We start from the raw sequence: 22,332 nt of genomic DNA, 5'->3' as shown, positions 1-22,332 counted from the left end.
GTATAATTTCAATCCAGTGAAATTTAGGAACAAATTTAGATTTGTTATATATTCCTACTGAAAGATCTTTTGTTACTATAAAACTTTTTCTTTGTGTCTAGTAATATTTTTAGAGTCTATTTTGTCTGGTATTATCATTACACCAGCATTTTTTTTGTTAGGATTCTCATAGTATGTCTTTTTCTACCCTTTTGCATTTAACTTTTCAATGTCTTTACCTTTAAGGCATATTTCTTATAAGCAACATATAGTTAGTGTCTTTTAAAAATCTAGTCTAGTTATATTTGCTTGTAATTGAATATTTAGTCCCTTTACATTTAGTGTAATCCCTAATATACTGGAGTTAAAACTATTTTTTTCATTATTTGTTTTATATTTGTCTCCTCTGTTTACTGTTCAATTTTTATCGTGGTTTCTTTTCTTCTTCTGAATTACTTAAATAATTTTTTATTATTTTACTTTCTTCCTTCTATCAGATTCTCATTTATATAACATTTTAGTATTATTTTAGTGATTACCATAGAGATTACAATATGTATGCTCGACTTATTAAAATCTACCCATATTAGGACATTATCGTGGCTTGGACAATGCCAGTATCTTCTAACACTTTCACTCTATTTGCCTATCTCTTGACTTTTGTGGCTACTTCACCATGTATTTTAATTCTATTTACATTTCAAACCCCACAAGGCATTACTACTATTATTGAATTTGGCAGATTCACTTAGATTCACCATAAATAAACCCTTTCTGATTCTTCCTAGATACCGATCTTCCATCCAAAAGTATTCTCCTTTTGCTTTAATATTCCTTTTAATGCAGTTAAGTTTTTGTTTTCTGAAAATTTTTTTATTTTGTCTTAATTTCTTAAAAGATTTTTTTGCCTTGTATAGAAATGGAGGTTGACATTTATTTCTTTCAATAATTTAAATATGTCATTCCATTGCCATCTACTGTCTATCGTTTCTGCTTAGGAATTGACTATTGGTCTTATTGCTTCTTTAAAGTAAGGTATTTTTTTTCTCTTGATGCCCTTAAGATATCCTCTGTATTTGGTTGTGAATATTCTTTATTATGATGTTCCCAGAGTGGTTTTAGTGCCATTTATCTTGAGTTTTATAGGGTTTCTTAAATTGGGGACTTGATGCTTTTGAGGAGTATAAAAATTTTTCAGTCGGTATTTTCTTCAAATATTGTTTCTGCTCTATACATTCTCTTCTCTCTTACTGTGATTTCATTTACACATGTTTGACCTTTTCAGCGTGTCCCACATGTCTTTTAACCTCTTTTCAGCATTTGTCAATCATTTGTTCTCTTTGCACTTCACTCTAGATATTTTCTACTCACCTCCCTTTCAGTTTACTAATTCTCTTTCCTACTGTGTCTAATCTACTGTTAAACTTACCTACTGAATTCTTAATTTCAGTTCTTTTATTTTTAAGGTACAGCATTTCCATGTACTTTTTAAAATATACTTCTTTGGTAAAATTCTTCACATTTTCTTCTGTTTTCTTGAAAAAATGAACCATAGTTATGTGAAAGTCTGTGTCTGAAAACTCCATATTTGGATCACCCATAGATCTGTTTTTCTTGTGATATTCAATCATTTGGTCCTGTTTTCTATCATGTGCAGTAATTTATTAAATGCCAGACATTGTGAAAATGAAAACTGTAGAGACTCAGTGTAACTGCTAAAACTTCTGCTTACCTCTTTAATCTCTTAGCAATTGCTTTGCACTTGTTTGTTTCCGGAGTCTTGCCCCACACATGTACAGATTAGGAGTTTGACAATTGCATTAATGTAAAACTGTAATACACTTTTGAGCTCATTTTTTTCTGTGATTTCCTCTTTTCTAGGACATTGGTTCTTCTAGTCCCAACTGTCTTGGCACCAAAAAGTCTAACTCCTTTCTTTTCATGCTATCAAAACTGCTATAACTTTAGGCCATCTCTTTCTGCTCAACTTCTTTTCCCCTCTTCTGTGAATCAGCAGAGCGGGGAAAACAGGGATAAATGCAGGACTCATCTGAATGAGATTTTCTTCTCTCCAGGCTTTGGTCTCTTAAGTCCTGGTTACCTTGATTGCTTTCTGGTATCTTTAGAAGGATTTTACCTCTCTTTTTTGTGCATTTTATCTGGTTTTATCATTATTTTCAGAGGGAGGGGAGAGCTAATCTATCCATGCTACTCCAATGGAATCAGAAGTTCTACATTACTGCTTTAAAACTTCAGAACAATCCTGTGCAATAATTATCCTCAGGCTATAATGAGAAAGGGAGGCAGAGGGGCTTTAAATTATTTCACAAGAAAAAAAAAAAAAAAACATCGAAATAGGAGTGCTGAGTTGTATTTCAAGGTCCATGTTCTTTCCAATCTACCACTGATACCTCACCCCCAGTTCTCTTTGGATAACATCCAGAACAAAGGAACCGAGCTGAAAAACAAGGATAAAGGACAATTTTTCTGCACACTAAGATCCGCTCTTCTTTCTACCTCCTCTCTGATCCTCACCAACAATAGAGAGCCAACCTATATTTCTGAAGTGGGAAACTACTGAATAATTCATAAGACAGGAGGGCTCCTAGCTCAACTCAACCTTGGATGAATTGTCTTTGTGGCCCTACTGAGATGAAGAAAAATATTTTCCTTGTTCAGTAAATGTGGTTCAAAGAGAGGATTCATTAAGGAAGACGCAATTTAAACACATACATTTTTCTGACTACTACCACACTTTCAACGGAAGGTGACGCTTAATAGAGTAGAGATGCTTTAATCTCTCTGCATACTGACTTCCTAAATTTAAAAAACACACAACATTGCCACGAACATTTTAAGGAAGATAGGTGGATACATCCATACACACTTCATTTTAAGTGTCTGTCCTTAAAAAGGCATCTGTTATTGACTGTAATAGTGTGAGTCATAACAAAGGCATTTATATTCATGTAGATATAATCTACACTTCCACAGGTGTCCAAGTGTAATGTACAATTGCCTAATGAACCCTTAAAATAAAATGCTGCCAATGAGAACTGAGTTTGCCTCTCCTATAAAGAAAATGAAACTCCATCAGGCTGGCAAATAGGAACTTCGGCTTCCTAGATATTTTTAATATGATGGCTTTCCTACTACAATTTCTGCAGGGAATAATATATAGGAAAATAATGTTTCTCCTTTGTGATTACATTACCATATGGAGTAATTTGTCTTGACGGGGAGGTCATTTCATCTGATGAGTTCTTGAACAGTGAAATGGAAGCTTGGTTCTATGACAGCAAAGGACAGATTGACTTATTAAAGCGGTTACATTATGGATTTTTATTAGTCTATTTCATGTTCCTCCCTTATAAGATCAAAAGCACGAATACGTTTGGTAAGTCCATCAGGAAATATTAGGGATAAAAATTAGACGGAACAGTCATTATTACAAATGGGAAAATCATCTGGAAACTAAGATTCTAGAGGCCAACTCTAAGAAGTCTCACAAAGATAGAATTTGGAGAGCAGAACAGATGGGATGTGAGTATTAATGCAGGAATCAGCCCCATAAGAGCAACAGCCAAAGTTTTATAAAAATCGCTCAGGCGTCTGAATTCAGGGCAGGTTGCAATAGACTGAACAAAATTAATTGTCCTGGACATCTAAACCCAGAGGAAAAGTGACCCAAATCTAGCAGAGACTTCCCAAGCACTCTAAGAAATGTTGCTTTCATTTTTCATCAAAACACCTTGCAAAATCTGGGCTTATTGTGACTGTGCTCATACGTATCCTCTTTGATTTATTTTCATTCAGCAAGTCTTGGCTGAACCCTTTGTTGTGCTAGGACCACAAAAATGTTCAGACATGAGTTCATGGTCTGGTAGGGGAGACATATGCATCAATACCATCTGATGGTGTGGGTGTAGTAAGGCCTATTTAAAGAAGAAAGAGCAATGACCATTCACTCACTCATTCATCACTATTTAGCGAGTGCCTACCATTTGCCAAGATCTGTACTCAGCACTGGAGACACAAGAGTGTCCTTGGGTAGTTATAATTTTAGTAGGGGAGACACAGGAACGACATAAAGTCGACATTATGGTTCAAGCTGCGAGAAAGTACTGTCGAGTGTCCACATGTAGCTCTTTTCTGCAGCACGTTGGCCTAAGTCCCAGAGGAAAGACTGGACCCCCACCCTGGTGATATCCCGAGCTCCTTCTGATGCAAAGTGCTCTTAGAACAAAGAGGCTTTTTTCATGTGCTTGGTCTGGGCTGTGATGAAGTACCCCTGGGTTCTGAATAGTGATCTGGACACGAGACACAATCAATCATCCCAGCATCCACCACCTGCCTTTCCGAGAAAGTGGCAAAGTTCATCAAAACACATTTGGATGTAGGGCAGGGCAGCTGACTCAACCTCTATCCTGAATGGTGCTCTATGATCTAACCTCCTATTGTAGGTTCCCACCGTCAAATCTATAAGGACAGAGCCCTTTTTTTCCTTACTACTATATACCTAAAAGCTAGCGCAGTGCCTAGAATATAGAACATATTCAATAAATATGTGTCAAATAAATGACGAAAACAACAACAAAGTAAGGTAAGAAACATGTCAAGGGTGCGTGTATCTGCTTTCTGTAGCTGCCATAACAAATTACCACAAACTGGACAGCTTAAAACAATGGGAATCTATTCACTCACAGGTAGGAGGCCAGAAGTCCCAAACCTGGCAGGAACTTACTCTCTCTAGGAACTCCTCAGGGGGATCTGTCCCTTGCCTCTTAAGCTTCTGGTACTCCCGGAGTCCCTTGACCTGTAGCTGTATTCCTCCAACCTCTGCGTCGATGGTCACATTGCCCTCTCCTCTGTCAAATCTCCCGTGTGTCTCTTATAAGGACACTTACTGGATTTAAGGACCACCCAGATAATCCAGGAGGATATCTCCATCTCAAGATCCTTAACTTAATTGCATCTTCAGAGACCCTTTTTCCAAATAAGCTCACATTCACAGGTTCCAGGAATTAGACGTGGACATCATTCAACACACTATAGCTGGCATCTGTGAACTGGAATTGTAAACAGTTCCCTACATGGATATAAAACTTTCCCTAAATATTAAAAGGGGTTTGCTGTGCCTAGACTGTGTACAAACAATACGTCTTACTCTGAATACCTACTCTCCTTCTGGGAGTCTAGAACTTTGCCACATGCTAGGCATTGAATACCTATGCAACCATCCCCCAGGAAAACCCTGGACACTGAGTCTCTGATGGGCTTCCCCGCTAGAAAACATTTCTCACACGTTGTCACAGTTCAATGACAGAGGAACTGAGCACATCCCGTGTAACTCTACTGGGAGGGGACTCGTGGAACCTTAGGCCTGGCTTCCACCAGACTTTGCCCCATGCACCTTCTCCCTTTGCTAATTTTGCTTTAGAGCCTTTTACTAAGTCATAGCCATGAATACAACTACATGCTCAGTTGAGTGAGTCATCCTAATGGATCATCAAACCTGGGAGCGGTCTTGGGGGACACCCGACACGGGGGGCATTTAGGCCACTAGGGAAGGCTTCCTTGAAAAGGCAGTATTTGAGCTGAGAGCTGGGATGATCACACAGCTCATTAGTGGTAGGGCCAGTACTGAAGGTCAGTTTCCGCAAAACGTGGCCACATCCGTCCAAGTGCACTCATGGTGAGTTACAGGAGAAGAGTTTAACAGAGAGATTACACACCAAGGCGTGGTGGGGATTTGAACAACAAAGAATAAGGCAGAGTCCCCTGGGGCTAGCAACGGTGGAAAACTCAATCACTCAAAGGCCTGAAAGGCAAGGACAGAGTGCTTGCCAGGATCCAGAAAAGGGCTGTATGGAAGGGACTGCCTGGCCAGAACCAGAGTCCACGGTAACCTGGTAAGAAGGGAGCCAGGTAAACAAATACTCAGACCTCACTCTCCTCTGATCCTCTGCCAGTGTCTCCAGTGACCAAACCCGAGTGGAAGCCTAAGAACAAGGAAGTCGTTGCATGTGCTCAGCCCTCCTAGAGCACAAATCAGGGCGAGGAAGGGTGGGCAGGGGATGGAGAGGGGTGAGCAGAAAATACGCAGCACAGCGGCAACACGGGTCCTTATCTTCACGGGGCTGATATAAAAATTAAGTTAGGTGGTACACGTAAAGAGAGGACTTAGCACACAGTACGGGATGATTCAGTATTACATCACTCTTTTACAGATGATCATGACGAAGATGAAGGAGAGGAAGAAAAGGAGGAGGAGGAGAGGGTGGGGTGAGGAGGTGGGGACGGAGGAAGAGGAGGAGGTTGAGGAAGAATAAGAGGAGGAAGAAAGAAGCTCCTGGAAAGCAAGAATTCCTTTATTGTCGTTATATCTGCAGCATCTACAACAGGTCCTCGCATGTGTAGAGACTCAGTAAACATGTTAAATTAATGAATCATGTAAGGATTTGCATATCCAGATTCTAAACCCTGACTCAACGCAGAGACTTGGCCTTAGAGACACAGAACAAGCAGGAGACCTTAGCCAAGCACCTTAATTTTATAGGTGGTAACTAGAGCCCAGAGAAGGAAGGCAACTTTCCCAAAGACACACAGTAAATGTGACAATGAGTGTGACAGTAAGTCAATGTGTGTAGACTGGAAGAGGCAAGGACAGTACCCAGATGTTCTGATTCCAGTCCAGCTCCCTTCAAATAAAACCAGCCTGCCTCTGGTGAATTCGCTGCCTCTGAGAATTCCAACTTTGCGGCCAAGGGATGATCTGGTTCTCTCCTACCTCCAAGAGCGTCTCTCAGAGTAAAAGGCTCAGGGTCTGCCTTCTGGGCACTCTAGCTGATCCGTGATGGTGTTACAGAGGAATCACATGCCTCACAGCAGATCAGGGAACCTCTGGAGTGGCCTACGTACCTGCCTGACGCCTCTCAGCACTCAACCCTGACTGTTGAGCTAATAGCAATTGACAGCTGACCTCCTCTTAATCTTTTTTAAAAAAATTTTTTAATGTCTATTTATTTTTGAGAGAGACAGAGAGACAGAGCACGAGCCGGGGACGGGCAGAGAGAGAGAGGGAGACATCGAATCCGAAGCAGGCTCCAAGCTCTGAGCTGTCAGCACAGGGTCTGACGCGGGGCTTGAACTCACAAGCTGTGAGGTCATGACCTGAACCGAAGTCAGACGCTTAACAGACTGAGCCACCCAGGCGCCCCTGAACTCCTCTTAATTAAACAAAAGTATTTGAGATCATCCTCATACCTCTGTTTATTTCAAAAGCTGGGTGGCGTTTCACACAGGAATACCAGTTTGTGATTTACTGGAGGCTTCTTTGGAGCTTGCTGTCTTTTTCTTCTTGATTTTTGTCGTTTACTGAAATATTCTCTCTTCCCTTTGCACATGCCCCGTCCACTCTGATTTAACAAAAGACAATTCTCTGTGATGCCATATCTCCGGAAGCCATGCTCTGTGAAGTTCTTCCCAAACGAGCCAACACGAAAACTCACAAGACACTCAGTAGACACGCGTCCCTTAAATCAGAGAATCACAGTGCATCCTGGTCTGGCCATCCAGGCGCGTGAAGATGCCAGGAGCCCCGTCCGAGCCCATACTGAGGATGCACGCATACGTGACCGCAAAGCGTGCAATTACTGACCCCCTGAATCCACGCCCTCTGAGCTCTATCCGTGGTCCATGTGTACACCCGCAATCTGATTCTGATTCTGCGCTCACCCTGGGACTCGCGGCGGCTTGAGCAGTGTTCGCGAAAGCAAAGAAAGCAGAGATTCCAAAATCACGTGCAGGCTTCCATTTGTTCTCTTCTACACTCAGGTTTGCTCGCTGTTACATCCCTCTTAGGCCATGAGAATACGCCTGAGCTGGCCACGGGGAGGAGAGAGAGCGGCGTTGGGTTCCAGCCAAAGCCATCCTTGAACGGCTCCCAGCCAGCCCCCTCCCAGACACGTGAGTCTAGCAGTGAGCACAGAACCTCCCCACCGAGCCCAGCCTCAACGGCTCACCCAGAAGTAAGCTGAGCAGACGCTTACTATTTGAAGGCACAGACCTTGGGGTGGTTTGTGGTGACAGACAGCTGATACACAAAATACGTCACCCTTCACTTTTCCTGCGAGTCCGTAATGAGGTCTGAGTCAGCCCTGACACGCTCAGCTCCCATTATAATCATCAGAATCAGAAGGTCTTTCTGCCTGAAGTTCTCTTTTTTCATTATGGAGTACTTTCATTGGCTTGGACAGAAGCTATGATCCCATGAAAGAGCTAAAAATGGCCTATTTTGAGATAAAAACTACAGGCAGCCGGCATGGGGGCCATGCCAGTAAATCAGAGTAGAAATACAAACCAGGCAAAACCCTGCACTTTCTGTCTCTCAGAGAAACTCTTTGTGATGAATGGGCATCGCTCCCACAACAGAAGACATCTTGACATTCTGGTTAAGGAATGTGGACGTCCCTTGAAAAAGAATCATCTTTTTTTTTTTTTTAATTTTTTTAAGTTTATTTATTTTGAGAGAGAGCATGAGTGGGGTAAGGGCTGAGAAAGGCAGGGAGAGAGAGAGAGAGAGAGAGAGAGAGAGAGAGAGAGAGAGAGAGAGAGAGAGAATTCCAAGCAGGCTCCACACGACACAACACAGAGCCCAACGCAGGGCTCGAACTCATGAACATGAGATCATGGCCCGAGCCAAAATCAAGGGTCGGACACTCAACCGACTGAGCTACCCAGGCGCCCCAAAAAAGAATCATCTTAAGAGGTCATATCACCCCTCCCCCACCCCTGAGCAGCATTACATCTGATTCACTGCCTACAGATGGTGGCAGGTGCCACACGATGGCCCAGAATCCACCTGTTCTTTTCCCAAAGAGTAAAGACTTGGGAGCATGACTCGGCATATCTTCCAGGGTTGTCACAGGGTTAGAAGAGGTGTGGACGGGCTTAGACATGGCCTGGCACATAGGACACCCTTAGAAAACAGGAGCTATTATTAGCCCTCGTCAGCACTCCGCTAACATTTAATGCCTTCATCATTCCCTCACAGACATCACTTTCCCCCTTCAGAAGAGAGACCAAGAGCAGATGGTATTTGGAATATTCCTTCTGCTGAAAAACCAAGAATATAATTATCTGACTTTTAAACCTTTTTTTCTAAATTAAATATTCCTGGAATCTAGGACACAAGCGACAAACAAACAGGAACATGAGTCCACTCAGCAGAGTGGAATTTTCCGTGGCATTAAATAAACCAAAGTGTACATCCGTCTTCGGCATTTGCCAACCACATGCCTTTAGGCAAGTGACTAACCATCCTATGGTCTTGGTTTCTTCTCCTGTAAAACAGGAGTTGCTGACCCCCCAGGATCATTTTAAGAACCAGTATTTATTAGCTAACACTGGCCTCCATATTTGAATTCAAAAGATAATGCCATGCAAAATTCTCAAATCACCCATGGAACCTACCTGAAGTTATTTATCTGGTGTTGTGGTGCTTCGAGCACATGCACTAGTCATCTTCTGTCATCCAATGAAGACTGATGTCATGCAAAGCCTCGGCCTGGAGAACTGACCAGGTCGCAGGTGAGCCAAGGTTTAAACAGGGCAAAGCATTAAGGCCCATGAAGAGCTAGGAGAGGGTATTCCAAGGAGGGGAGCAGCTGGTGCAGGGAACCGGAGGTAGGAGCAGGCTGGGCCTGCTCACCACTTGGCAGGAAGGCCAGGGTGGCTGCAGCGGAGACAGCAGGGACAACGGTGGTGGGCAGTGCACCCAGAGTGGGGCCGGTGTAAGACCTGGTTATGCCTTGGAGAGACAGGGAAAGCCTTCAGGGCCTTCAGGGCCGGTGAGCAGAGGAGAGAAGTGGTCTGACATGCCTAACTTAGACTCACCCTGGTTGCCCACCACATGAAGAGCAGTCTTGTGGGTTTGAGTGTGGAAAAATGGAAATAGAGAGACTTCTAGTTGTGAGGTTTCTACAATACCCCGAGAAAAAGATGAGGGTAACTTAACGCAGAGAAGAGCAGTGGAGGTAGGGAGGAGTGGCTACATGTTGGGTATATTTTGAAGGCAGAGCCAACAGGGTTTGGTGTTGGGTTGGATGTGGTGCACGAAGGAAGGGGGATCGAGGAAGCCTCCTAGAATTCTGGGTCGAACGTAAGCGCCTGTCCCTCCAGAGGGTCTTTCAACCTGCCCCTCCTTCTTGCTCCAATGCTCCTCTCTTGAATCCCCACACGGCCCCCGCCCTTTCCTCCTCCCGGTCTCTGCTCCATCAGTGAGGCCTTCCCGACCGCCACCTATGAAAGAACCACCACCCCCTCCCAGCGCTTCCCAACTCCCTTGCGCCGCACCGTTTTCTCCATAACCTGCATCCCTCTGTGACACACTAGATGTTATACATTTGCATATTGTCTGCCGTCTCCCGTATGAGTTTGCCAGGATGGCTATAACAAAAACCACAGACTTAATGGCTTCAAACGACATAAACGTATTGCCTCGCAGTAAAGGCAGAGGCTGGAAACTCACGATCAAATTATCAGGAAGGTTGCTTCCTTCTGAGGGCTGGGAGAGAGAATCTGTCCTGTGCCTCTCGCCTTGCTTCTGGTGGTTTAGCTGACAATCTTTGGTCTTCCTTGGCATCACCCTGATCTCTGTTTTCGTGTTCACATGGTATTCTCCCCGTGTGCATGTTTATGTCCAAATCTCCTTTTGTAATGACGTCAGTCCTATTGGTTCAGAAGCCCGCACTACTCTAGTTGACCTTACTTTTTTATCTTATCTTTTTATCTCCCGCATGAGCGGATGAGAGGGGCAGAGGGACACAGAGAGAGAATCCAAAGCAGGCTCCACACTTAGCACAGAGCCTGATGTGGGGCCCTGATCCCACAACCCTGAGTTCATGACCTGAGCCAAAATCAAGAGTTGGATGCCCAACCAACCGAGCCACCCAGACACCCCTCCAATTGACCTTATTTTAACTTAACTAACTGCATCTGCAACCCTATTTCCATATAAGTTCTAAGGTACTAGAGATCAGGACTTCAACGTATGAGTTTTTCAGGGTTCAATTCAACCCGTAACACCCCCCAACTAAAATATAAACTCCATGAGGGCAGGAACTTGTTTTTTTATTTTCTGCCATATCTCAAGAACCTAGAAGACTCCCTCCCATGTAGCAGATGCCAAATACTGAATAAATGAATGAATAGAGAAGACTGGGAAAGAGAATTTATAGAGGTACAAATCAAGCAACCCACGTAAGGCCTGTTGTTTGAGATGCTTATTAGAAATCCAAGTAGATGTCAAATGACTGACTGCAGAATCTTGGCAGGCAGGTTCTACTGCACTTGTAGAGATGGGAGTCATCAGCAAGTGCCTAGCATTTATTTATTTATTAATGTTTATTTTTGTTTTGAGAGAGAGAAAGAGAGTATGAGCAGGAGAGTGGGAAAGAGAATCCCAAGCAGGTTCTGCACTGTCAGCACAGAGCCTGATGCAAGGCTTGATCCTACGAACACTGAGATCACGACCTGAGCCGAAATCAAGAGTTGGATGCTTGACCAACTGAGCCACCCAGAGCCCCAGCAAGTGCCTGGCATTTAAAGACACAAGACCAGGTGAGACCAACTGGGGAGAGAGCATCCACCGGGCAGAGGTTGGGAGACAGGGACCCAGGATAGCCCAACACTCTAAGTTCAAATGGAGAGGTGAGCAGGTCAGAGAAAAACAGCACTGCAGTGTCTCATAAGGGGGAGAAGAAAGCATTTCAAAGAGGACACGATCACTTGTGTCAAATGCTGTTAGGAGCCAAGTGGAAGGACTGACCATGGAATTTGGCAAAATAAAGGCGATCTGTGGTCTCAACAGTGGGGACAAGACCCAACCTGGAAGGGCTTGACGAGAGAATGAATGATGTGGAATTAGAGACAGGAAGTATAGATAATCTTTTCGCGAGTTTGGCTGTCAAGCTTCGTGAAGGGAAGACAGAAGCTGATTGGGACAGATTTTGGCCGATTTTGGCAGCTAGGATTAAAAAGAGGGGAAGGGGGGAGCTCCTCATGGCTTCTAGCCCATTTTATATCTGAGGGATCCAAAGAACAAGCTCCAAAGACCTGTTATTTGCAGACCTCACAAACCCCACAAGCCTGTCCCTGCCCGCAGTTTAGGAAAGCCAGAGGCCACGTGCTACAGACCGCTCTGGCTTAAGCCACCCTGTAAGATGACCTCAGGAATGGCCTTACAGGTATCCTACCAGGTGAATCTGCAGTCCCAAGATGCCCTAAAAGATGATATTTTCTCAGTAGCCGCGCTGAATGCCTGCACGGCAGCAGACTCCCCATTGCCAGCAGCCACCATTAACAGCTTAAAACTAGGCTCGCAAACTAGTCATTTTCTCCAGCAGGAATCGCAGCAGGAAATGGAAACCCTGGGACAGCGGAGCTGGGGGGGGCAGGAGGAGGCCCCGAGAGGCCTCCAAGCGTGAGGACCAAGGACCAGCAGCCCTGGGAGGAGCGCTGCTCAGAGGCCGAGGGAGAGGAGTCTCGGGCCCCAGCTCCACGGTTGCCATGGTTTCCGTCCTGCTGCCTTGGGGACCAGTGATGCACAGCTCTGTGCAGGGGAGCCCTGGGAAGGCGCCGTGTGCCACACCGCACCCAGCCCCCCTCCCAGAGCTGCCGAGAGGCACGTGCGTCAACGCCAAGGTCACTGGCCCATCTGTGTTGGAGGCTGTGTGGGACAAAAGCTGTGCCAGCCTTGGCAGGTGCAGGGTAGCAGCTGCATCTGTGCTTGGCGGCTGAGAGCAAATCGATTCCTGCTGAGTGAAGCCCGCTCTCCAGTCCAGAAACGGGGGATCTGAACTGGGATCCCAGGGTCCTGGCCACTTGGTAAGCCATCGCTTTGCTCCCTCACCGCACCCCACCCGTAGAGTGGCTATGACACCACCTGGCCTCCACTGTCTGTTACTCCAAACCAGCCGTGAGGCAAAGCACTGTCACCGGCTCCATTCTGCAGAGGGGACAGTGAGTCACGGGAATGCAGAGCAGTGGCCACCAGTCGTAAGTGTGAAGGCAGGATCTGATTGGGAAGGCTGAGGCCCCGGCTTCTCCGTTTTTCCACCAGACCACACTGCATCCATGTCTATACCACCTGATGCCATCAGAGTCACTTCCAAAAGGTCATTCCAGAAGCATATTATTGGGTGCGGGCTGGAGGGAGGGAGAGGGAGGTGTGGCTTCTGAAGGCCCATTGAAGTAACCCTTGTCAACATCTTGGCCTCCAAGTCTGGAACACTTGCGTTCCTTGCAGGGTAGACAGGAGTGGGAGCCTACTACATTCATGCTGGAACAAGTCAGCACACATTTGCCAACCCCCCCCCCCCACCCCGCCCCATCACCTACAGTGTCACTGGGGAAACTCAGTGAAGGGCACCTGTGACCCTTTGGGCTATTTTTTCAACTTCCTGAGAGTTCAGGATGCCTTCAAAATAAAAAATAAAAACAAAAAACAAACAAGCAAACAAAAAAACCCAAAAACCGAATCTGTGTCACATCTCATCTAAGGGCACCATGGAAAATAAAAAGACAAGTGAGCCCTTCTAAAGTAAGGCTTTCCAGGCTCAAAGTCTGGCTGGGGCAGGGGACGGAGTGGGAAGAAGGAGGGAAAGGCAGCTATACAGACATAATAGAACATGGTGATTTTTTAATTTTTTAAAAATGTTTGTTTTTGAGAGAGAGAGAGAGAGAGAGAGAGAATGAGCGGGGAAGGAGCAGAGCGAGAGGGAGACACAGAATCCGAAGCACGCTCCAGGCTCCGAGCCATCAGCACAGAGCCCGACGCGGGGCTCGTACTCACGAGCTATGAGATCATGACCTGAGCCAAAGTCGGGTGCTTAACTGACTGGGCCCCCCAGGTGCCCCTAGAACGTGATGATTTAAAACCCAGACTCCAAGGGCACCTGGGTGGATCTGTCACATGTGATTCTTGATTTCAGCTCAGACCATGATCTCACAGTGGTGGGATCGAGCCCCGCACTGGGCTCTGCACTGAGCACGGAGCCTGATTAAGATTCTCTTCCTTTCCCTCTGCCCCCCTCCCCCACTTGCTCATTCTCTCTCTCTCTCAAAAATAAAAATAAAAATACATTTTTAAAAATAAACACATAAATAAAATAAAACCTAGAGTCTAGACCAGCACCATCCAATAGAATTATACTGTGAGCCACAAATGTTAACTTTTAGTTTCCTAAAAGTGTATGTAAAAAGGTAAAAAAGAAAGCATGAAATTGACGTTAATAGGCTTTATTTAACCTAGTAGGTCAAAAACATGATCAGATCAGCAAATGATCAGTATAAATGGTTACGAGTGAGGTACCTTACGTCCTTTGCGCGTTCTAACTTCAAAATCCAGCGTGTATTTTGTCCTTACAGCGTATCCAAGTTCAGCTTGGCCGCCCTTCACCGCCCCACAGCTGCAGGCAGTGAGGGCCCGCCGCGGGGGACAGGTCAGGCCCACAGGGGGACTTCCTGGGCTCAGATCCTGGCATCACCACTCACCTGCCCTGTTGCCCCAGACAGGTCCAAACCCCAGTTTCCCCTCCTGGAGCCCACTCTGGGATGACCAGGTAACTCCACACATCAGTTGCCACAGGACCCAGCATCGAGAAAGTGCTGTGAGGCCACCACTGCTCTTCCAGATGATATTAAGAGCAGCCAGAAGCGGAGGCCAAGGGGGAAACGCAAGCAAAGAGCTGCGGGATCCAGGAGGCTCCATGGGGCCCCCTGACTCATCACCGTCCCTAGGAAGATGCTCCTTCCTTACCTCCTTTCCCCCTCCCCACTGCTAACTTATCCTTGTCCCGAGCAGTCCCCTACATGAAGAGCAGTTCAGGTGTGTGAATGGAGGAAAAGAAAAGGAGGGATGAGGGAGAGAGAAGCAGGAGAGAGGAGGTGCAGGGCAGCAGGGAAGAGAGGGGAGGAGGAGGAAGGGGTGGAGGGGGAGGGGAGGAGATGGGGGAAGAGGGGAAGAGGGAAGGGGAGGAGTAGAAGAGGACAGGATGAGTAGAGGAGGAAGGGGCAAGAGGTGGGGGGAAGGAGTAGGTGAGGAGGAAGGAGGAGGAGTGGGGAAGGGAGGGGAGGGGGCTGGAGAGGCCTGAGAGAGCCCGACCTTGCCTCAGCGTCCCAGGGCAGCCACCCCCAAAGGGTCTGATTGAAAATGACAGACACCAGGAGAGACTCAGACCGTCGGCTCCCTTTCTGCTGTACTCTGCCTCCCTCTCCTGGGCTCCGTGTCAAACAACCCCGTGAATCCGGACACGCAGCCTGGCGGGAAACCAGCCGGAATCAGAAACGCTAGGCGTCCCGTGAGATCGAATTCAGAGGGGAGTATTCCACGTTTCGGTGAAGACGTGACCACAGTGCGGCTCCTGCCCCGCCCCCCCGCCCCCCACGTGACCGCACAGCGCCGTGAATCCGTCCAACCCGGCCGGTGCCCGGCCCCCACCGTCTCCGGGGCCACTGCAAATACACCCCTGTGCTGCGGGGTGCTCGGTGCCACGCTGGCGGGTCCGGAGTGTCGGGAGGAGGTTCCACCTGAAGCGACGGGGATTAAAAGGTCCCTCTGGAGTAAACACAGGCCCCTGCCTTCCAGCTGCCCAGTGAGTACAGGCTTGTGCCACCCGTTCCTGCAAGTCTCAGAACAACCCTAGAGGGTTAGCCACCACGCCCAGGAGGCAGTACTGTGACTGTCCCCTGGCCGGAGCCCCCACGCTTGCCCTCCCCGTGCCACTCCACGAGCCTGCCAGCAGGCCTCCCTACTTCGACCCTTACCTCCTACGGTCTGGGCTCAACACAGAACTCAAAAGCATCCTTAAAAAATGCAAGTCAGACCCTATCCTTCCTCTGCTCAAAACCCTCCCCTGCCCCCACCCATGTCACTCAGTGTGAAAGGTCCCTGTGGGCTCTCTGTCCTCACCCCCTGCCATTCCCCCGCCATCCTCCAGCCTTACAGTGCTGCTCCTCCTGGACACGTCTGCCCCAGGGCCTTTGCACCAGCTGTACCCTATGCATGGGACACGCCTCTCTAGGCTCCCCACCTACTGACCCCTTGAGTGCTTCAAGTCTTTGTCTAAGTGTCACCTTCTCAGGGAGACTTCCCTCACCACCCTTTTGCGTGCCACAACCTATACGCCCCTCCCTGAGGTAGACTGACTGCAAAATGGCCCCTATGGTCTGTCCCTCCCTCTCCCCTGTACCCACATCTTTTGCAATGTCTCTTTTCAGCTCTTCCCTGTAGGATGTGGTCGCTAGAATGCAGCAGAAATGACAGCATCCCTCCAGTCGAGGTCTTGCCTGTATCTGCTCTCTCAGAACCCTGCTTCTGCCATGACAGCAAGCCTGGGCTGGCCCACCGGGGGAGGAGTGGCCGTGGGGAACACAGAAGACTTGGCCTGCGGCCGTGCCAGACAGCCAGCAGCCACGGACACAGCCGAGACCGGAGAAGTGCCCAGCTGGGCCCCGCCCAAACCGCAGACCCGCAGGGCAACACAACTGGGGGCCAGAGAGCAGCTGCTGTCCAAAGCCAGCAGGTTTGGTGATCGTTACACAGTAGTGACCGACCGATACATCCACCCCAAGCACTGCCAACCACCTTACCCTGCTTTACTGTTTCACTCTTTTCCTGTTTTCCACAGCACTTATTACCTTAAAACATATTATATTTTTTAATGGCTTTATTTATTTATTTTCAGAGAGAGAGAGAGAGAGAGAGAGCGAGCATGAGTGGGGAAGGGGCAGACAGAGAGAGAGGGAGAGAGAATCCCAAGCAGGCTCCGCACTGTCAGCACAGAGTCCGATGTGGGGCTTGATCTCACCAACTGTGAGACCATGACCTGAGCTGAAAGCAAGAGTCAGACACTTAAGCGACTGAGCCACTCAGGTGCCCCCAATGTACTACAAAACACGTGTTATACATGTTGTTTTTTGTCAGTCTCCCTTGACTATACAGAATTGTATTCCCTTGAGGACAGACACGTCTGTTTTATTCACCGGTACATCCCCAAGTGCTTAGGACAACACAGGGGACATAGCAGGTGCTCAATCAATACAGAAGAAATGAGTAAATAATGACTAACACCCCCCACCCCACCATTAATGATACACATAATGATGCACATTAATGATACACATTGTGCCCAGCTCTGTGATCGATGAGCTTATTTAACTTTCACAGCAGTATTATGAGGGAAGCGCTCAATCCCCATTTTACTCATAAGAAAACTAAGACCAGAGAGGTTAAGCAGCCATTTCAAAGCTGCACAGCAGGCAAGTCACAGAGCTGAGATGAGAACCTATGTATCTGACTCCAAAGCCCATCCAGTGCACTGTCCTGCCTCCTGCTACCCACCCACCCACCCAACACACACACACACACACACACACACACACACACACACACACACACGGTCCAAGCAGAAATGTTGAACCTCTTAAAGGAGCATAAAAGCAGGATAGAGAGAGAAAGGAGGGGAAAAGAGAAATTTTCCTGGAGGGGTTGGCAGTTGAGCTAGACTTTAAAGCATAAATAGAATTTTAAGAGATAAGAAGGCAGATAAGAGGTAGTTGTTATTTACTTAGAAAACTCTGTAATCGCCTAGGTAACAGACACACTCTTTTTTTAAAATTTTTTTTAACACTAATTTATTTTTGAGAGAGAGAGAGAGACAGAGACAGAGCATGAGCAGGGGAAGGGCAGAGGGAGGGAGACACAGAATCCGAAGCAGGCTCCAGGCTCTGAGCTGTCACCACAGAGAGGGCTTGAACCCATGAACTGTGAGGTCATGACCTGAGCCGAGGTCAGACAGTTAACCGACTGAGGCACCCAGGCGGCCCGGTGACAGGCGCATTCTTAAAGGAGCCAGAGAAGCACAGCAGCATCTCACACAGAATGTCCAGGGTCCAAAGATGCTGCGCGCTTGCCGTGAAGAGGGTGCCGCGCATCTGCAGACACCGTCAATGGGGGGAAATCAGCGGGCATTCGGATGCTGGGCAGCGAAGAGGATCTCAATTCATGAGTACTTAGCCAGTGCGCCTGCCGCACCCCCAAAATGCCGTGCTCCCCAAAGCTTCTAGAGAGTAAGGGAGATGGCAGCCAAAACCCTCCTACTCTTCCTTAGCCTCCCTTTCTCACTTCCAGCTTCCAACCTGTTTCTAAATCAGGCTCTTTCTCTCCTGAAAACAGCCCTCCACCAATCTTACACGGTTAAGAGCTTTCTCGAAGATTCAAGCCAAAATTGGTCATCTGTCTCCCCGGCCATCCGAACCCCTCCACCCCGCTGCCCACCTCTCTCTGGTTCGTCACCAAAGCTGACATGAGAGTGATTTTTAAAATACAGATGTTAGGGGTGCCTGGGTGGCTCAGTCGGTTAAGCGGCTGACTTCAGCTCAGGTCATGATCTCGCAGTCTGTGAGTTCAAGCCCTGCATCAGGCCCTGTGCTGGCAGCTCAGAGCCTGGAGCCTGCTTCGGATTCTGTGTCTCCCCCTTTCTCTGCCCCTCCCCTGCTTGCTCTCTGTCTCTCTCTCTCTCTCAAAAATAATAAACATTAAAAAAAAAATTTTAAATAAAGTAAAACACAGATGTTACTCCTTTAATGACCCGCAGACATCAAGATAAAGTTCCAACTTCCTACCATAAATACACAAGTCCCTGCAAAGTGGCCCCGGGTTGTCTCTTCAGCTTCATCCCCTGCAGCCCCAACCCATCCCTGGGGTGTCCCCAGATCCTGCATTCACCCTGCCTTTGGAGAAACTGTTCTGGCCAGTGAGAATGCTCTTCCCCACTTCTCTCTGTTTTCTCATCTAGAAAATGGGCAGAATGGCATCCATCCCTCAAAGTGGTTGTAAAAGTCAATGGAAATAATGCAAGTGAGAGTTCTAACCAAACCTAGCCCAGAGAGCCCCAAATGGCACCAGGGCATCTGAGCCGGGAGGTCGTCTCATGGCTCCTCCTCTGTGTGGGTAAAGCAACTCACCGTTCTGAGGAGGGGGTGCCTTTATACACGAGGCCAGAATCCGTCCCATCAACAATACGGAGCCCTCCTAAAGCCCCATAGGACATTCGCCTGCCTCCCTCCCCCAACTCTGGCCTCCCTTCCTGGCTCCCCTGCAGCCACACTCCCCGCCCCTCCCTTGCTACTCCTCGTCTTCCTACCGCAGGGCCTTTGCATCCACGGTTCCCACTGCCCAGAATGTTCTTCCCAAATACCCACATGGCTCACTCCCCCACTTCCTTTAAGTCCAGGGGCATAAAACAGGCAGGACATATGCTCGTATGGCAAATACTCCAACAAGGAAATTTTTATTCGGTTTTGCCCTGAGTTACTACCTCCAGAACTGTTGACTATCAAACAATGAAAACACCATTTTACGTGTCGGTTTCTGGGTAATTCTAGGAGAGAGAGAGAGACAATAAGAGAGATCAAAGTGCACTACCCCCAGGCACCTCTGACCTTCCTTAAATGATGCTTAAGCAGCAAGATTTCCCAGCGCACCCACATAAAATAACACCCACGTGCCACTCCAACTTCTGCTCCCCCCACTCAGCGTGGCTTTCCTTCTCTCTGGGATGTGTACCATCACCTGATTATTTTCTGTCCCTCCCCACTAGAAAGTAAACATCGTGAAGGCAGAATGTGTGCGTGTGTTGGCTTTGTGGTTTATTATTCTTTATTTTCAGTGGGGTAGAAGCTGGGTTCCTTTCCCTCAAGGCACACTTAGATGCCACACGCATACAAACCCCAGGCATTAAATCATTACACAGAATTATTAAGCAGGAAGACAGGAGCGAGGTCAGGCGCGGAAGAGGGGCCTCCTTCCTCTAACTCTGGGAAGGAGAAAGGCAGGAACTCGGTCTCTCTTGTTGTCTGCTTCATTCTCAGCACCTGCAACGTTCCTGGCACACAGTAGGTGCTCAGTAATTATGTGGCGAAAGAAATAAACAGCCGGGGTCGGTGCCTGGGAAAGCTGAGACTAAGCGAACTGGGCTAAAACAAGGCCCACACAGCCCTCCGGTCCTGACGCACCAGGAGAGGGAAGCTAGAAGAAGGGCATCCCGGGTTTTCCATAAGCCTGGGCAGGAGTTCAGACTTCTCCCGGTCACAGCCCCATCGAATGCCCAATGCCTGAAAGGCCACCTTTGGAGACTTTGTCCTCCCCTGAGTTCTTAGATGCACCAGCACAGGTGTGACCCAGATGGGGCCTCTGCAGAAACAACTCTGAGGCTCGGTCCCCCCCTCCTCCCCGCAGCGCATTCATGCAATTCACACTCTGGCCACACGAGGTCACCGTAGCTGCACGTACCATCAGAGATGGCCCTCTTCAGGGAGTGAGTTTGTTCTGACTTTCAGTAAGTCTTTGAGGCCAGAGCAAGTAGGAAAATGCAGTCTGTAAGAACAGCGTTGGGGCGGATTCTAGAATTCCTAGAACATACGTGGCCTAGGTGTGTCTTTATAAAGGCAGTAGATACAACCAAAGAAAGGTGGGCTCCCAAGTCAGGGTATCTGGGTTAGGATCCCAGCCCCACCTCCTTGTGTGATCTTGGTTTCCCTTTCTGCAAAATAGGATAATAAGAGTGCTTTCCTCACAGGGATTTTGTGAAGATTAAAACAGTGATGCACACAGAACTCTCCAGAATAATGCCAGCATAGACTCAGACAGAGGTTGTAAAAGTTAACTGCTTATCATCACTTTTTCTCCCCTTCTCTAAGCCCGATCTATAATGATAAATTTTATGATTAAATTTTGTGATTAATGGCTTTTTCCCTGTTGGACTGTAACCTCCATGAAAGAAAAGGCAGTTTATATATTTTTAATTAAAAAAAATTATTTTAATGTTTATTTATTTTTGAGACAGAGACAGAGGGTGAGCATGGGAGGAGCAGAGAGAAGGGAAGACACAGAAACTGAAGCAGGCTTCAGGCTCTGAGCTGTTAGCACAGAGCCCGACGCGGGGCTCGAACTCACAAACCATGAGATCATAACCTGAGCTGAAGTCAGATGCTTAACCGACTGAGCCACCCAGGCACCCCTATTTTTAATTTTTTATTGTGAAAAATTTCAAATATACATAAAAGTGGAAAGAACAGCCCGTATCTGTTTCTATCACGGCCCCCACCCCCTCTCCCAGAACACTGCCTGGCACGTAGTAGGCCTTCAGCACATGATTTCCTGCCTGCCTATTAGGTGCTATTATAAGCCAGGTCAGTGTCAAGCACCAGGGCTAAAACAGTGAATTAGACCCAGGCCTTGTGCTCGAGGAGCTCAAAGTCTGGTGAGAAAGGCTGACTTAATTTGGCCATCTCCTGGCGTAGGGGTGAACTAATGGAGGGTATTATGGGGAATCTCACCTCGTCAGGTGAGGTTTCCCGGAAGAAACGTCTATGCTGAGCACGGACGGGTGTATAGGAGCTAGCGAGGCGAACAGGGTAGGGGAAGAGCCTCCTAGGCAGAGGAAACAGCAAGTGCAAAGACCCCGTGGGGGCACGGCCATGTCCAGTAGGCAGTGGAACTGACTGCCAATTGACTGTTCCACAGGACTCACTCTATTGAGGCGTTTTCCAGGCTGTTCTGGGGACTGACAAGAGAGAACCAATCACGAATCCTGCCCGTTACTCCCGCCCTGACAACTCGCAGCCCATCCAGACCCTCTCACGGTGAGGTCGGCCATGGTCCCCACGGTGGCCTCCTGTCCCATGGGTGCTTCTAGTCACAGCGGGCCTGCACCAGCTCTGGGAGGGCAGAAAGCTGAGCCAGTGAGAAGAGCCAGGAGACACGGCAGCAGGGGGACGGGGGGAGCCGGGCTGAGGACCACCATGGGGGAGGCGGCGCAAACGGAAAGAAAGGGCGCGGGTGGGGCAAGGCCAGAGGCAGGAGCAGCAGGGCAGGTGTGACCTAGGGCGGGTGGGATGGGCGTCAGACGCCGCCGGCTGGTGCAGAGTCCAAAACTCTTACCGCGACCCACGCAACCTGGCCCCTGCGTCTTCCTCCAAAAGCACCTGTCGCCAACCCCCACCCTCCGCTGCTCCACCACACGGCTGTCCTTTCTGTTACGGAGCCAGCCAAGCTCTTTGGCCGCTCAGGGTCCGCCCTCCCACAGACCCCTCTCCCCGCCCAGAGGGTCCTCCTCAAGCCATCACTCCTCCCAGACCGGACAATTCCTAAGGTCTCCCCTTTCGTGTGGTTCCCTGGATTCCCTCCCGAGGAGACTCTCCTCAGCCTGTTAATCTCATGAGTTATACCTCGTGCTCTTCCCTGAGACTACTTACCAAATTAGCAATGGAACATCTACTTACTTGTGC

This window comes from Panthera leo, chromosome C1, assembly GCF_018350215.1.
Source record: "Panthera leo isolate Ple1 chromosome C1, P.leo_Ple1_pat1.1, whole genome shotgun sequence".
NCBI lineage: Eukaryota > Metazoa > Chordata > Mammalia > Carnivora > Felidae > Panthera > Panthera leo.
Note: the sequence above shows the minus strand (reverse complement) of the source record.